Below are 17,929 nucleotides of genomic sequence, written 5' to 3'. Positions count from 1 at the left end.
TAATTGTCTTGAAGAAAGACACCACCTACTGGAAAATCATGAAATTGGAGTGTTGCATACATAGCACAGTAGTACATTATGCACAAACTCTCTCATTCAATCAGTCCCTTTCTTCTCTTTCACTCACATACACACACTTTAACTCACCCCTTTTAGGCTTATTTTAAAAAAGGGTCAAAAGGATCAAGCGAGATAAGAATGCAAAAGGCAGAATGGCACTTTGTACTGATCAATAGAGCCATTGTTTATCTGTGCGTGTGTCTGTGTGCAATCCAATTATGGCCCTGCCACCCTCTGTCTTCCACGCCATGTTTCTCATTCTCTTGCCTCATTCTATTGTTCCTTCTCTTTCTTTCGCAAGTCCCTCTTTCCCTTTCTTTTCTTTTCAATTCTCACAGGAAATATGCTGAGGGGGTTACCTATTGTCTGAGAAATCCAAGGTTCACACAAGCACACACATCCACACAAACACATGCACAACAAAAGTGCACTGCAGAGCATTACTCAGTCCCTGACATCAAAGGCAACATTTCATGGTGACTACACAACACAACTGCTACAAGCACACTAGGGATTCCATATAAGGTTACTTCTCTGTAATAAATAATCACCCTTCAAATATTTGAAATTAATACATGACACACAAGACAGGACAGACCCCAAGGCCTGTATGTACATATTCAGCTGTAAAATGTGTTGGTGGGAGTTCCAAAAGAAGGTGAGAGCGAGTGCATTGTTTTACATTCCATGTTATACCCTTTAAATGTTGGAAACAACCAGGCCTGGATTGGTCGTTTGGCATCCCGGGCGAATGACCGGAGGGCCGGCGCACTTGGGGCAGATATATATGATATATCAATCTTTATATTTTAAAAAGATTGATATATATGTATTAAATATCATATCATATATGTTCTTTTAATAAACTAAAAATTGCCCAACGACCAGCCTAAAAGGCAGGGACAGTGGTCCATTGGTTCATTTTCCATACTGACACTCATCCAATACAAGAAGAGGTCTTCCTCCAAGTCTTTAGCATGTGAGTGGTAGTGGTATAGTTTTTCAGAGGTTTCAAAAAGGTCAGGCTGTGAATGTGTGTCTGTTTGATAAAAGCAATCATGATGATTGTACTAAAGTCTCCCTCTTCATCTCTCTCTCATTTTAAAACATCCACATGACATGTGTGTTCCTAAAAGCTTTCTTTCAGGGGAACCTGTTGGTCCCCAATTCTAATGGCTTTCATAATTACAAATGAATGGGTCGAGGTAGAGACACAGACTAAATATCCTCTGAAGTGGATTTCTCTGAACACAATTACTCCAAAATAGCCAACCCCTTTTCATCTCTCACATTTCTTTCATCCCCGAGTGTGATTCACAGAATTAGGGCTTTGACAGATAAGTAGCAGTAAACGAAGAAGCTGTTGAACTGGCTGAGGACAGCTGAGTGGCATTAGTCTAGTTCCATCAAAAGGAACCCACTGCACACAGAAACACAGGCAAAATAATTGAATTGACTAGTTAAATATAGCGTAAACAGTATAGTCATATATTCAGAAACATAGAAATTCATACTCAGATGGCTATTTATGTAGACTGTGTTGAAAGCTTGAGCACAGTATTAGTTTTGTGACACCGTTTTCACGTGTTTATCCAGGGTCACCTCATATTTAATTGAGGCTCTGAAGAGTTGCTATGGGAACAGTAAATTAATTCAACAAAATTAGTCTGACTTAGGTTATGTCTTTGGTTACACACTCACCCACAAGACCATTGTGGTTCATTTTTATTTCGAACTAGTGGAGAAAAGGTAGAACTGTGTAGAACTGCACCATCATTGTCTTTGGCAGGTTGAATATCTTCAGCTGCTGTAGGAAGTACATCCTCTGTTGTGCTTTCTTGGTGAGGGAGCTGATGTTCAGTTACCTCTTGAGGTCCTAGGAGAGAATGGTGCCCAGATGGAAGAACAAGAAACATTGCTAAATGTTATGTTTTGAAACCTAATTTGAACCTCATATCTTTTTTTCGTCCTCTATATGTTCGATCTTTGTTCCAGATTACATTGTACTCTGTGGAAACCTTTTTATATTTAGAGTGAACCATATACTACTTACTTTCATTGGCATTTTTTATGGCATGAAAATGCTAATATACTGTATTTGCCAAAGTCATCTCATTTCTGCATCACTCTCCTTTAAGGGTTTGGACTGGCTGACAAATTGACGTAGTTAAGAAAATTGCTGAGAAAATTGCATGGTTGACAACCAACTATTGATGGTACTGAACACTTGATTTTCTTCTGGACTTGTGTTTGAGTGTTTTTCCAAGGATTCACTTGCCACCAACATGCATAGGTCTGTGCTTTGAGAGTGGTTCAGAGTAGTAAAGGGTTAGACATGAAGATACTGCCTTTGTATCTCTGTATCTTTTTGGTGGTGGTCAATAGTGCTGCACACTGACCCACTTCTGTTTGTGTGTACGTGTGGTTGTTGCATGCGTAGGTGACCTGTGGGGTATTCCAGAAAGCAGGTTATGCGACATACCCGGGTAAGTTAACTCCTCAGCTGACAGACACCCAGCATTGTAACAACATTGCCAGTAGGTTGCTGCAACATTGTGAATCAGTTGGTGGGTTAACTTACCCGGTTATGTTGCATGACCTGTTTTCTGGAATAGCCCCTTGGGTATTAGGATGTGTATACATCAATACTGAGCGAGCAGGGAAGGTAGGAGTAATGATTTTTACTCTTTTAAAACACTCAAGTGGTCAGTCATTAAAGGTTGCTATTCTTGGAAAATACATGTTTACTCCCTTGGTAACCGAGGGGACTTAATCATCATATCCTGGGTGCTGGAACAGCTGTCTCAAATGCTCTAATTTATTTCTCTGCCAATTACGTGTCAGCTGGGTCACAACAGATAATGATTAATGAATGTGTCTGTGTGTTGGGGTGTCTGTACATGTCTGAGAGAGAGACAATGAAAGAGAGCGAGAGGGAGAGAGAGAGGTGACAGGAGGTCCTCACGCATTTTACATGGTTTATTTCCTTTAGTGTTGGTGTTGAACTACGAGGGAAAAAAGAACTACAGTCATTCTCTATCGCTGAGTTACTTCATCAATAGCATAGGCAAGAAGGTTTCAAGCTCTGAAGCCAACATGGGTTTATATTTAGCTCCATCGATGAGTCACAAGTGTGTCCTTCCTTGCCTCCACTTCTCCTGCCTTGATGAGCAAGTCTAAAAAGGTTAATGAATCCGTTCCAAATAAGTCCTTCAGCCTATTAGGATGCGGGGACATGTTGCTGGACCTCAGGGGTAAACAAGTTGTATAAAAAGAGTAACTCAATTATTAATTATCCAAACGTTGGATTCTAGTTTTGCTGATGAGGTTTTTAATTGAGATGTGAAAATGTATTTCCCTTGTTTTGAGTTAGCTTTTGTGGCATTCGCAGACACAACTATATCTATTTCAGTCTGTACTCACCATGTAATACTTATAAATGCTTGATTAATTGATGGACAGTGCCCCTGTAAATATATGCCATGTAGTCAGGATCAGTCACAGCAAATGACAATGCCTTGTACTGAGTAGGGTCAAGTACTAAATTGGTCATATGTTATTGGTTATAAGATTAACTGTTGGTGTTTGGTGACTAAGGAACTGGTTGCTATGCCCAAGTGAGTTTCATTTACTAGAGTACAATGGTAAAAGCTGTAAATATAAAAGCAGAATGGAATGAATCCACTTAGAATATGAATCTCACAACAAAGTGGTTTTGATTCTCTGTTCGTTGAATGTTAAAATGATGTGTCAGGGAGTTGTCACACACAATGAAACCCTCAGCCAATCAAACTTCTTTAGCTGTCAAGTACAGATGAAGAAATAAAAGGAAGCATCCATTAACAACCAACAATTAGCTGTGAGTCTTACATGGCTTTTCTTGACAAGAGGCTTTGAGATTACATTGATCATTTTAGAAGTTGTCTATGGAGTGAGTGAGACTCATCCTTCCCTTTCCCCTCTCGATATTTCCTCCCCCTCCTTTCCTTCCACATTGAACACATTTAATATGCACACTGTCAGATGTGTCAAGCTGTCTGAAAGAAAACTGTCAGCATTATCTGCTCCTTTGAAATGTAATGCCTTTCAGAAAATGGGTTGTGAACAGCATACAGGCTGTCAAACAACAGGAGAGATGTCCCAATAATTGTGTAACTGTGATTACACAGAGTTTACACTAAGTACAGTCAAAACTCAAAAGCCAGACTGTTCAGTGAGTGTAAGTGCTGATTGCAGATTTTATTCAATATGTTAGTGTTTTGTTTGTCAATGCAATGCCTGCCACAGAAAAATCTATCTGAAAATAATGCATATGAATCAATAAGAAATACTGATACAAAATAATTCTGAGATGTATCTGTCTGTCTGTCCATCTATATTGTATATATCTTTAAATATGTAATATATATAAATATATAATATATAGATATGTCATATATATATACATATATTGTGACACCATGAGAGGCTGTTCCTCGGTATGACGAGCCTTCGTAGTCTCTAGTGGTTGCCAAGGAGAACACAACACAAGAAAATATATTTTCATTTCAACAGTTGCCACAAAAGATAAAGGTGTAACTTTTTAACCAAAAGGTGTCCTTCGGTACAAAATGGCAAAAAGTTGTTATTTAATAAAGTACTGAGAAATAGGGAAAAAGGCTTTTAAGTGGTTTAACTTTCCGCCCAGTGTGCTGCAATCAGGCCACAGATCTACTCTTCTCACCGCTCCTCTCTTGCCTCTCCTCTCGAGCCTACGTAGCCCTCCTGTGTGGCGTTCATGTCTTTATTCTCCTTAGGTGTGCCAATGCACACCCATCTGGGCACCATCTCTCCCAGGACCTCAAGAGGCAACTGAACATCAGCTCCCTCACCAAGAAAGCACAACAGAGGATGTACTTCCTACGGCAGCTGAAGAAATTCAACCTGCCAAAGACAATGATGGTGCACTTCTACACAGCCATCATTGAGTCCATCCTCACCTCTTCCATCACCATCTGTTACGCTGCTGCCACTGCCAAGGACAAGAGCAGAGCAGCGAATCATACGCACTGCTGAAAAGGTGATCGGCTGCAACCCTCGAGGACCTGCACACTTCGAGGACCCTGAGGCGAGCGAGGAAGATTGTGGCCGACCCCTCCCACCCTGGACACACTGTTCCAGCTACTCCATTCTGGCTGAAGGCTGTGGTCTATCAGGACTAAAACCTCACGCCATAAGAACAGTTTCTTTCCATCTGCTACTGGCCCCTTCAACAAGGCCAAGGACTGCCACTGAGATGTATTTAACTATTATAAGTCCATCTGACACCTATTGCACTATGCACAAGCCACCTTTATCTCAGTATCTCATTGCACTATGTTGCCCATTCATGCTGCTCACGCATATTCTATTCTTATTTTTAAATATATTTAATTTTTTCAATGTTATTCATTTTTTGATTGTTTAGTTCTTAGAATTAGTTAAACTATTGTACTTTTACTTAATTTAAGATCCGTATATGTTTATTGTTTGTACCTTCCTGCCACAGTTAATTCCGAGTTTGTGTAACATACATGGCGAATAAACCAAATTCTGATTCTGATCTTGGGGATTGTAGTTCGGCCACCTTTGGGATTTATAGTCCCGCATGACCTCAGCCACTGGAGGGGGACATACCTGCCCTCTAGCACCCACGCTCTTGTGGTGTCACAATATATACATATATAACTGAAATATAAATATATTTCTTTCTTTATATACTGTATATATTATGATAAATATTTAGTTATATATATAGTTAAATATTTACCCTTCACAATCCTGTCCAAAATGCAAGAGAAAACAATTCAGACTTTCTGGTTCATTTCTCTCTCTCTATAGGCTACTGTTAGCTTTCCTAAGGGACGCAGGGTTTTTTCATAGGGATGGCTGAGCGGTTAGGGAATTGGGCTATTAATCAGAAGGTTGCTGGTTCCGTGCCAAATGATGTTGTGTTCTTGGGCAAGGCACTTCACCCTACTTGCCTTGGGGGAATGTCCCCTGTACTTACTGTAAGTCGCTCTGTATAAGAGCGTCTGCTAAATGACTAAATGTAAATCTGACGTTGAGTAGGGATGGGTTGCAGGGGTGGATGATAGGGAAAGGACCACCAGTAGGAGCTTTTTTACATGTTTATTATTTTTTTAAAGGGACTTCTAATTGAAGGCTGCTGTCTGATCCACACCCTGGAGTAAAAGGTGGCGCTAATGCTCCAATAAGCTGGATGCCAACCACAACAATATAAGAAGAAGAAGAAGACTACATATCCCAGAAAACTAGCGCAACCAATTTGTTGGTTTTTGTAACCATTCATTGGTTATGAACTAAACCAACTAAACCAATGAAAACATTGTAGATTCGTCTCTCTCGCCCAATTCTCAATTGTCTGGGCGTATATATTTGCTGTCAATAAAAGTGAAGTTAATTTTAACTCTAACTCTAACACTAAATTATTTTGTGACAGATGTCCAGTACAGATGCATACATGGATTATAATTGTAGTCTGATTAACAATTTCACAACATCTCAAGAAGCTAGTCAGTAGCATTGGTATGGTAATAGCAATATCAAGTTCAAGTCTTTTATTGTTAGATGCACGGACAGCACAGGGTCAGACTGGGCACTGACGCAAAGCAACCTGGCATAACATAACATATAAGTATGAACATAGATTACATCTATGATAAGCTAAAATATTGTAAACCTCCTAATATACAGCAATATACCATATTCAATACAGCATACTAAACCTCTAAATACACATAATAACCTATACTAACCTCATGAACCTATGCTAACCCAACATAAGTGAATACAATTGTGCAATATTGCTGATAGTGCAACAAGTAGCTGAAAGTGACATTGTGTAAAGTGACTAGTGAGAAGTGTATCAGTGTCCATATCAATGTTCATTCAGAAGCCTGATGGCCCTTGGAAAGAAACTGTTGTCCAGTCTGCGTGTGCGAGACCGGATGCTACGGTATCACCTGCCAGAAGTTAACAGGGTAAAAAGACTGAATGATGGGTGGTAACAGTTTCTTAGATTCCTGTCAGCTTTCCTGAAGCATTGTGTGTGATAGGTGTCCTGTAAGGCTGGGAGCTTCCTGCCAATGATGAACTCAGCAGACCTAACCACACTACAAAGGGTCTTGCGGTCCCTGACTGTGCAGCTCACATACTGTGATGCAACCAGTCAGTATGCTCTCTATAGTGCATCTGTAAAAGTTCCATGCCAAACGTCTCCTCAAGAAGAAGTGTCCAAAGTGAAGAAGCGTTTCCGGGCCGCTTTGACCACCTTGTCCGTGTGAGCAGAGCAGGTGAGGTCATTGCTGATATTCACCCCGAGGAACCTGAAGCAGCTGACCTTCTCCACTTCGGATCTGTTGATGTATAGGGGTGCAGGCTCCTTCTCCTGCCGCCTCCTATAGTCCACAATCATCTCTCTTGCTGACATTGAGAGAGAAGTTATTGTCCTGACACCATGATGTCAGGTTATCAACCTCCTCTCTGTAGGCTGACTCATCACTGACAGAGATGAGGCCCATGATGGTTGTGTTGTCAGTAAACTTAACAAGGAGGTTGGAGCTAAGCGTTGCCAAACACTTGTGAGTGAACAAGGAGAACAGGAGAGGGCTGAGCACACAGCCCTGGGGGGTGCCTGTTTTGGTGATCAGTGTGGATGAGGTGCAGTCCCCGATTCTCACCACCTGAGGCCTCCCCGTCAGGAAGTGGAAGATCGACTTGCATAGGGAGGTGTTTCGAAGGTGCAATATGAAAGTATTGTTGTTTGTAAAATACAAGACAGCAGTATACAATCAGTATCAGCATAATTTACAACATTCATTCTATTCATGCTAGTATTTGGATTGAAGAAAGTAAGTAAGTAAGTAGAATTTATTTGTATAGCACCTTTCACAGAAAAAAATCACAAAGTGCTTCACAACATGCAATACAACATCACAAATAAGATACAAGAACATTTTCAATACAAAACATGACAAACAACCATAAAAAACCTGTGACTAACTAAAAGCCTGCTTGAATAGCAGTCTTGCTTTTTCAAGTCAATTGCTTTTTAAAAGCTTCAACAGAAGTCGCACACCGTAGACAGGGAGGCAAGACATTCCACAGCCTAGGAGTCACTGCTCCGAATGATCGATGCCCTCTAGTTTTATACTGGACTGGTAACCAGAAAGCTACCTTTTATATTTAATTACTTGCCGACCACTTGATCTGTAGGCTACTTGGAATTATTTGCCACTGAAAATGAAAGCGGCAGAGCTAAGTTTATAATGTTTTTTTTGTATGGATACTGTTTGCTAGCGTTCCTTTCACACATTGCCATTGTTATGTTAGTACTGAATCTGAAAAATGTTTGCTGAATTGTATTTGTACCGCTAGTCCTACTCCTCACAGCTTGATGTCTTGACTGTAGCAAGCTACCCAACTGTTACATCACCCGCTGTAATATTCCTCTTGAGAAAAAAACAAGTGTGTCAAGGCTCCTGGAGAGAAGACCTTCAAAGTTTGTGTCAAAGGAGAAAGTGTTTCCTTCTTGGACAAACTGCCTGCTTGTAGCCTCATCAGTATGGACCAGTTATTAACTTTTCATTCTCTTACCACACTCAGTTCCACACTGAGTGTGGTTCTCAGTACCACACTGTCAAAGCAGGTTTGTACGCGTGCCCTAGCCCTGCCCCTGCTGTCCCTTCCTAAAGAGGTTCTCCCGTGTGCACTCCAGTGTCTCTGCTGAAGACTTGTTGGCTGTCAGAGCGGTGGGTAAACGTACTTCAGTCAAGACACTCAAGTCGCTCTGGATAAGAGCGTCTGCTGCTAAATGACTAAATGTAATGATTGATTCAAGCAATTATTGATCCTTATAAATACATTTCCTCTTCATGAATGTAAGATTCACAATGCAGGAGAAAAACTGTTGCCTGCCCCCAAAACAGCCTGGCTCTTTGAAAGGGTCCCTCACACACAACACCCCACTCATGCGAACATACACTTCCCCCTCAACTCTCCATATCTGTATCCCTTCCACTCTGAAAATTAAAGACTACAATCTCTCCAACTGTTCCGTTAAGGGATGCTGAGAAAGGGCACTTCGAAGCCCTTCGTGAAGGTAGGGATTGCCTGTCTGTACAATGAAGGAAGCAAGTTATACTGTACATACACTTCCTGAGGACTCCCAACTAAAGTAGGGTAGGTTTACCTGTGAGATCATTGATCCACAAGATCATTGACTACCTCCTCAGTGATGTTTACCCCTCCTTCACGTCCTTGTTTTCCTGTCCTTCTGGCGTTGCTCTGTGATGAGGGCCGGGGCCGATGTGCCTTTCATGAAGGCATTGCGTTTATTCAGTCAACTGAGAACCTGCAAGCCACCACCCACGGCAGACCCCTTGGTCTGGGTCTCCCTCCAGCCTCCCTGGTCCCCCACCGGTAGTTGCTGTAAGGCTGTTGTGTTTGACTGGCTCAAGACCAAGTGTGTGTCAAGTCAAGTCATTTTTATTTATGGAGCACATTTAAAAACAGCCAATGCCGACCAAAGTGCTGTACAAAATCATCAAATTGGGCAAAACAACAATAAACAAGAACTGTTTGTCTGTTGTTCTTGTTTATTGTTGTTTTGCCCTATTTGATGATTTTGTACAGCACTTTGGTCGGCATTGGCTTTATAAATAAAAATGACTGTATAAGACGGTATAAGTGCATGAATAACAATTTCCAAGACCTTGAAAGAGAGGAAAGATTTTAGTTTTGCAATAGTCCTTAAATGAAAGAAACTACCTTTGACAACAGAATTAATTTGTTTGTCAAATCAAAGATAACACCCAAATGTCTGGCATGGCACATTGGTGGATAAGGGGACAATTTTTGTAGATGCATTATCAATTGATCTGGGGGTACCAAACAGAATCACCTAGGTCTAACTCTCATTAAGTTGGAGAAAGTTTTTATCCATCCAGCACTTGATGTCTTTAAGGCAATCAAAAAGGGACACCAGAGAGTTGATATCACCTGGTTTCAACGGTAAGTATAACTGTGTATTAACTGTGTGTGTGTATGTGTGTGGGGGGGGTTGTTTAAAAGTTTTTCCATGTAAAATAATCATTGTGGCAGTTGTTTCTTTAAGATGGGATTTAAATGTCTTCTCCTTCCAGTGTAGTTTTGGGAGAGAGGGATCCTGCCGCCATGTGCCTAGTGATGAAAGGACAGCAGAGAAAGTGAAGGATCCTGCTTGTCCAGGTTTCACTATTACAGTAATGGGCAAACAAGCGTGGCTCACTAAGTGGTTTTTCTTGCATCATATTTATATTCCGTCCGGCTTTCAGAACATCAAACACATCTAATCCAACAGATAGAACCATGTTTTGTTTTTTTCCGCTTGATGCACCACAGCCCAATTAAAAAATTGGCAATTTTTGGGATGCTCTGATGTTACGTCTTTTCTTTTTCCCCCCCTTTTTTGTGTCACAATCAGCAATTCGCTTAGTCATCTGCACCAGGAGATGTAACAAATGATGGATTTTATTTTTGGCATCATAGTGGACCACCTGCTCAACGACCCTATGAAAGGGAAAAGATGTCTCCCTGTATTAGATATGGTGAAGTCGCATCCTGTGTGTAGTTTGATATGAAGTCCACCATTACCCATGATTTCTCTTTCTCACTGTACTCTTTCTAATGGTCTCTCTTACTGTGTCTCTGTCTCTCTCGTACTGTCTCTCTCTTTCTGTCTCTCTTTCTAACAGTGTCTCTCGTACTGTGTCTCTATCTCTCACTGTGTCTCTCTGTCTCTCTCTCTCTTTCTGTCTCTCTCTTTTTCTGTCTTTCTCTCTAACTGTCTCTCTGTCTCACTGTGTCTCTGTCTTTCACTGTGTCTCTGTCTGTCTCTCTCTTTCTGTCTCTCTCTGACTGTTCACTCCTCAGGTGTTGGGTAGGTACCTCCAATGTGAACAAACCCTCAGGGACTACACAGACAAAGGATGTTGCATGTTCAGGTGTGTGATTTAAAAAGCCTATAATTGCTTATAATTCAGCATCAAAGATTGCATTCTCTGAAACAGTGATATGGAGGACTCAGTGTCCTCTTCCTCTCTGACTCACACACTCAGACAAAGCCACTTGCTCTTTCAATTGTCTTCACTGTCAGTGTTTGGTCCCCTGGTTATTTTTAGTCTGTATAATAGCATCCTTAGCCAGTCTTCATTGCTTGTGCGCAGGCCCGGGTGTCGTCTGTCAGCCATGGCAGCTGCCTGTGAAAAGGCTGTTATAAACAGTTACTGTTTCATCTTTAGGCTCAGACCTCAATTTCCTGTAGCTCGCTTTTCCAAAATATTTCCCAGTAGAGATTTGATCTCAGGGGGTTTTGAGTTCATCTTATAGATTTGATAGACTGATTAAAGCGTTTTGGCACAGCTGGTGCACAGGGGCATCAAACTGGCCTGTCTAGCTGGCAGTCATTGACACAACCATGATTTGCATCCTGATTTGATTATTTCATTTCGTTGTTGTTTCTTTTGTTTATCGTTCCATATGTAGAGTAATTGTATTTATTTATCTGATGTTTATATATTTTTTACACATTTTTCAATTGATATAGTGTGATTTTAATTAGTGTTGGTTATAATATTTGTTTATTTTTCTGTGGACCCAAAGAAGACCAGCAAATACTTTGTGGAAGCTAATGAGGATCGCTTTGGATAAAAGCGTCAGCTAAATGCATGAATGTAAATGTAATGCAAATGGGCAAATAATAGTAAAACTAAATCCTGACAGTATTCTGACTCTGTCTCTCATTCTCCAACCTCATTGTAACATCCATGACTATTCCAAGATCTTTTTCTTCTAGCATGTTAGGTCAGCGTGAGACAGAGAGAAGTGTCGATGAGATATTCTCTCATTCAAACAAATTCTTCCTGACAGTGGTCTCTGGCCAAGGTGTGCAGCAGTGGAATTCCCCGTGGGATGGCGGCCCCCCAACCCTTTGCCACGGATGAGACCCTCCAACCAGGCATCAAGGATATCATGAAGTGGGTATGGCATTGCACTAACCGCCAGTAGGTTAGCGTTGGGAATTAGACTAGCTCCACATCCAGTTTGCTAGCTGGAGTTTTCACTGTTACCCATACAGATGGTTTGTGGTTGTGTCTGGAGATGAGCATTCCACTATCTTTGTGAGGCTTATGTTTCATAAGGGCCTTGCAAGAAGTAAACAGTTTTACAGTGGTATTTTTTAAGCTGCTTCTTGGGTTTTTTGCTATCGTGTTTAAAATACAGTTCAGGGAAAGATACACCTCTCCATTGTCTCTAGTTTATTTTTTTTGCTAAAAAAGAGAAACATTGTGAAATGTAAACACCATAAGATGTTAACTGTACAATCATGGCCAAAAGTATTGACAGTGAAACATTTTGTGTTTTGCAAAGTTTGCTGATGCAGCTGTTGCAGTGATGATTTTCAATGCTTTTAGATTATTGTGTAGAGGGATCAGATGCATTTTAAATAAAAGCTAAATTGCACAAAAAATTTACTAGCAAACAATATTTCACCAATCATAACATCAGCACATGGGAAAATGTGAACAAGTTATAATCAAGTAAAATCTGTCTGTTATTCAGATTGTATTATAAGAGCAGATTGATTGCTAAATAGAGGGGCTCTTTGCATATATTGAATGTTTTTACCAGTAAAGATTTCTAAATGTATGACATGCTTATCATTGTTTTCCAGTATACCATAGAACGTGAAAGAATTGTCCACAAATTCTGCAGCAAACTTTGCAAAACACAAGATTTGTCACTGCAAAAACTTTTGGCCCTAAATGTAGACACTGCCTTACAGTAATATGGCCCATTTATTCATCATTTCGGATTCCATGCCAACAACACGTGGACATCCCCTGAGAAGCAAGAGCTCAGGGACAGCTACACCAGCCACCTCACAGACAGATTGTGGGCGGCGTCTTCAGACGGTTTCCCGCCGCACACTCTGTGGAAAGTGGCTGTGGCTGCTCCCCCATCAGGAGGAACCAGTGCCGGTCCTAGCACATTCGGCGCCCTAGGCCAGATGTATGAACCCCCCCCCCCCCCCCCCCCCCCCCCGCCAATTGAGGTGCCGCCCCCCAACCGCAACACGGATAAGTGACTTGGCGCCCTCTGCTGGTGCTGCGGGACACTGAATTAATGGATGAACTTCGGAATTTGCCGCCCCCCTCTTGATGCCGCCCTAGTCGGCTGCCTATGTTGCCTATGCCTAGGACCGGCCCTGGTTGGAACGAACGCCGATACGGCGCGGCCAAGAGCCGGTTTCCGGCAGGCGTGTTGCCAAGTATTTCATCGTGTCTGTTCAATAGCGCCACGATGCAGACCTAGCAGGCTAACAGGACGGAGCGAGGCTCACTGAGGAGAGGCTCAAACGGAGCTTCCTCCTCTCGAGTTTGGGGGTGGATGTTTGGCTCTTCAGTTGTGCATGAAATGCCCAGCCGTGCTCACTAGGTGTTTGAATTCATTTTCGATATCTCTTTCGCCAGCTGACACCCTCTCTGTCTAACCCAGCAACAGGAAGTGACAGATCATGTGGTGTAAGGAGCAGCTGGAGAGAGTCAGGGACAAAGTCACAAAACGGTTCGAGTGAGTCACATTAGTAATTTAGTGAGTTTACGAGAGAAAAGATGTTCTGAGGGCATGTTCTGAGATACTAACAGTTCAGCCACGTTGAAGAGGAACCATATGGTCCATAACAAAGAACCCAGAACCCAGACAGGTCCATGTATACTCTGACACTTGACCCAAAACCCCCTCTGAGTTTTGTCAGGTGATGCATCACCAAGACAAGCAGCCAAGCTAGCTGTCTGGCTAGTGGACCCAGTTGGTGTCCAGATGTCAAAACAGCACTTGAACTGGAATCTAAAAAAGTACCCATTACTTTCTCCATCAACTGCAAGTGCTACAAGCTGAATAATTCCACCGCCAACCTCAGCCAGATTGAGTTCACACTGCAGGGCAGTGAGGTCAGAGGTCATGGCCTTGGGGTGGGATCGTAGGTTAAAGGGCTGTTATACTAAAACAGTAGCAGCTACTAGTGCCATTTCCTCATGGAGATGCTGTGTGGCTGAGTAAGTGTATAGGTTTGATTGTGTGCTTGTGTAAGTGTGTTGTTGGCATGTGTGTGTACTCGTCCATGTGTGTTGTGTGTGTGTTGGTTCTCTGAGTGTGCAATGTGCGTGTACAGGATGTCTAGGAAGCAGCAACAGTTTTCCTAGGGGTTTCTCTCACTTCCTCTGCCTCCCCTTCCCCTCTTCCTGAAGTGTCCTGTAGGAAGAGTTAAACAGGGAAAGAGGGGTGGGGCAGAGATGGATAGAGAACCTTTGTAGCCTGCGGCTCCGGATGTTTCTGTTCAAATGCCAGGGAGCAGTCAATCTATTGGCCGACAGTTTAGACAAGAAACCAGGAAGAGGCCCAATGATTGGTTGATGGTGTTTGTCTTGCGCTGGGTGCGCTTGAATATGTTCTCCTTCCCCCATGTGAGACCTATTGAGGGATATGTAATTTGATATGTCCTTTGTGTGCCCCACCCTTTACAAACTGACAAACCATATTCACAAAGAGCACTCCCTTGACAGCAAGCTGGTCCGGGACCAGCTGTTACAGTAGGTGCTCTTGGTTACCATCAGGGCCAGGGCAGGGGGGGCTGCTTCTGGATCAGAGAGTAACCTAGAGCGACAAAGAATGAAAGAGAGGGGAAGTGAGTGGAAGTGAGTGGGAGAGAGAGAGATGTTTATTCATTCATCCCTGGGACAAAAATTATAACATGGCTCAGACAGGACTCAGACTGTCTGAATGTATTTAACGTAATATTACAATTGTAGTCCTGCCAAATGCCCTCCAGGGGGCAGCAGGTATACTGTACCCTGAACATCACTCTCCAGGGGACAGTTGGACAAAGTGGGATTTTACCTACCCATAAATGTGAGTGTTACAGAAACATAGCCTATAGCCTACATTGTTTCACTGTTTAAAGCTGATACAAAGGACTCGTCTCCATGTTTATACATCAAACAGTGCCATCCACCACGCATACACACCACTGCACACAAAATACGACCAGAGCTTATTGCTTTGTCACACTACAAGAGCTGGAATGTGTTTATTAGATTCACATCAGTACCGGAAATCTCTGCATGGAGGTGGAACAACAAAACATGTTCCACTTATCACATGTGCACTTGTTGATAGTCAGTTCATCCATATTTGTGTCTGTGTGTGTGTGTGTGTGTGTATGTGTGATCAGTGGGTCTTTGCCGGTGACCTGGGCTCAGTTCTCGGAGGGCAACCTGCTCCAGTCCCACACTGAGCATGTGCAGACGCAGAGAGCCAGGGAGGAAGGCCGGGGCCCTGCTGGAGAGCACCCGTTCTTGCCATGCGTTGCCAAGGCAACAAGGTCAACGTCACCTCCACCACAAAAATCTCCCAAATGGCCCAGACTAAAGACAGGCTGCAGGAACACCTGGCTAAGGTTGGCTCCAGAACAAATAATATGAGTGAGCATTTGGGTTCCACAAGGGAAGGTTTTGGATACATTCTATATTTCTTTTTTGGGGAGGGGGGCATTCCAGCATTCCATTTGAGGGGGTAGTGCGTGTTCATGCAGAGGTGATGCTGACCATGCTAAGGTGAAACGCACACATACACACACATAATTACTCAGAATAAAGTTAATCCTTGGCTGCATGAGCAGTCATAACACTGGGCTCAAAGCCAAACTCTTCCCCTCTCTTTTTCAACTTATGTTTTGCTCTCTCACTCCCATCCAACTGTGCTACTTTGTCTACTGGGATTAACATAGAGAGAGATTTGGAGAGACCAAAGTTTCTCTCGTTCTCTCTTTCATTCACTCTTTTTCTCTCTGCACGTCTGGCCCCGTTGCTGAGTGAGCAGAATTTGACTTTGACATCATGACAAACTAAACAGAACAATACTAAGGCAAGCTGGCTGGTGGACTGGCTGATTGGCTGGCTGACTGATTGGCTGGCTCAAGTATTCAAGAGTGTATCAACCCTATTGTACATATTTACCTTGGCCCATTTTCTTCCAGATGGGAAGACAGTATGTAATAATAAAAAAGTAATCTTCTGGCCATATGAAATGTATGCTTTTCAATTGTTTTTCTGTATTTTAAGCTGTTAGTCCTAATCCCCAGTGTCTGTAGAACCTTCTTGAGATCTTGCAGGGTAAGAGAACCGGGCGAAGCTGGTTCATGCAGGAGACTCTGAGACTTGCACGCGTCACCCATCATCACCGTCACATTATGCAGCCTGTCCCTCCTATTTTCAGCCAGGGTGGGCTACTTAAGACCAGGTACTCGCCCACACTACGTCATTGCTCAACGCGACACTGCACGTTCCGCGCGGTTTTCTTTCCCACCTCCAACACCCTGGCCTCCACCCTTGTTTCTGTGTACCCTCTACCTACGGGGGAATGTATATCGAGCTCTCTGGCACGGTGTCGAGACAGTGTCTCGTTGGGTTACCGGCGGAGAGTCGGTGCGAGCAGAACTACATTGCCAAGACCAATATGTGTATTCCCAATAAACATTCTTAACTACTACTTAGTTTTCCTGCTTGAACCATAGCAGAGTGGGAGAGGGTGATCCACGGAAAGCGAGCCCCACTCAAGGTAACGATGAGCAGGCTAGAGGAGAGAATGAGACACCCTAACATGGAGCTCTGCAAAGACTCCCCTCACGCCAGGTACACACACAGATGCAAACATGCAATGAATGGCCTGTTGTAGTTCAGACTATTCTGACCACAGTCTCCCTGTATGGGGAGCATTCACACAGGCTTTAAAAGCCTGACCTCTCACCCCCCATACCTCTCCACATCCATCCATCCTCCCCAACCCTGGATACCAAAGCCATGCTCTGAGACCTAAAATCCATAACCACTCATCTACATTGCGTCCCCATCTCCTCCCTCCCTCCCTCCCTCCCTCCCTCCCTCCCTCCCTCCCTCCCTCCCTCCCTCCCTCCCTCCCTCCCTCCCTCCCTCCCTCCCTCCCTCCCTCCCTCCCTCCCTCTCTTTGCTTCCTCACTTCCTTGCTCCCTTCCTCCCTCCAGTCCCGGGGAGCATTCCCAGCAGCTGGGGTCATGTCAGGCTGACTCCCTGGGGAGGGGGGCTGCTTTAGTGACACCTCGGACCCTACATCGTGAAATATTTCAGCTGTGTGTGTATATATAAATATACGTGTGTGTGTGAGGGAGATGTTTGAGTTGTCAGTGTGTGTGGGAGAGGAGTGGGAATGTGAGTCACAAAGAGAGAGGGAGATGATGTGGGCTAGGAGGTGTGAGTGATAGTCGTGATGGAGTTATCTCAGCTGTGGTTCACCTCTGACAACATTTTCTCCTGACAGTTCGCTCTCTCATTATTTTCCTGCCCCCCCCCCCCCCTTCCTCCTCCTCTCTGTCTTCCTTTGGTCGCCATCGGAGGTGCAGTTCATCCAGGATACAGTGAGTGCTCTGGAATGCTTTGCAGCAGCTGGCCGACACCAAGTCTTGACCAAGGCTCCCTCTCTCTTCATAGATCAGGAACGCTGTCTGGAGCTACGCATAACATACACTCTATCTAGACAAACACGCTACAACTAGAGGCAACGGGTCTGAACATACCTGGCTGAATAAAACAAAATGCTTGCTCTATGGTTTATGAGCCAACCCTAATGTCCTAGTCTAGTTCAGTTCACTCTGTCAGAGGTGCCGTCTGTAGGAGGACATAGCATCATTCTGCTCTAGGCTACACACCACCAATCAGCAACAACCATTCAAACTAGCAACGGCATGCAAAATACT

This window comes from Hypomesus transpacificus, chromosome 17 (genome assembly GCF_021917145.1).
Source record: "Hypomesus transpacificus isolate Combined female chromosome 17, fHypTra1, whole genome shotgun sequence".
Lineage (NCBI taxonomy): Eukaryota > Metazoa > Chordata > Actinopteri > Osmeriformes > Osmeridae > Hypomesus > Hypomesus transpacificus.
The sequence above is the reverse complement of the archived record's forward strand: the minus strand, read 5'-3'. Positions refer to the sequence as shown.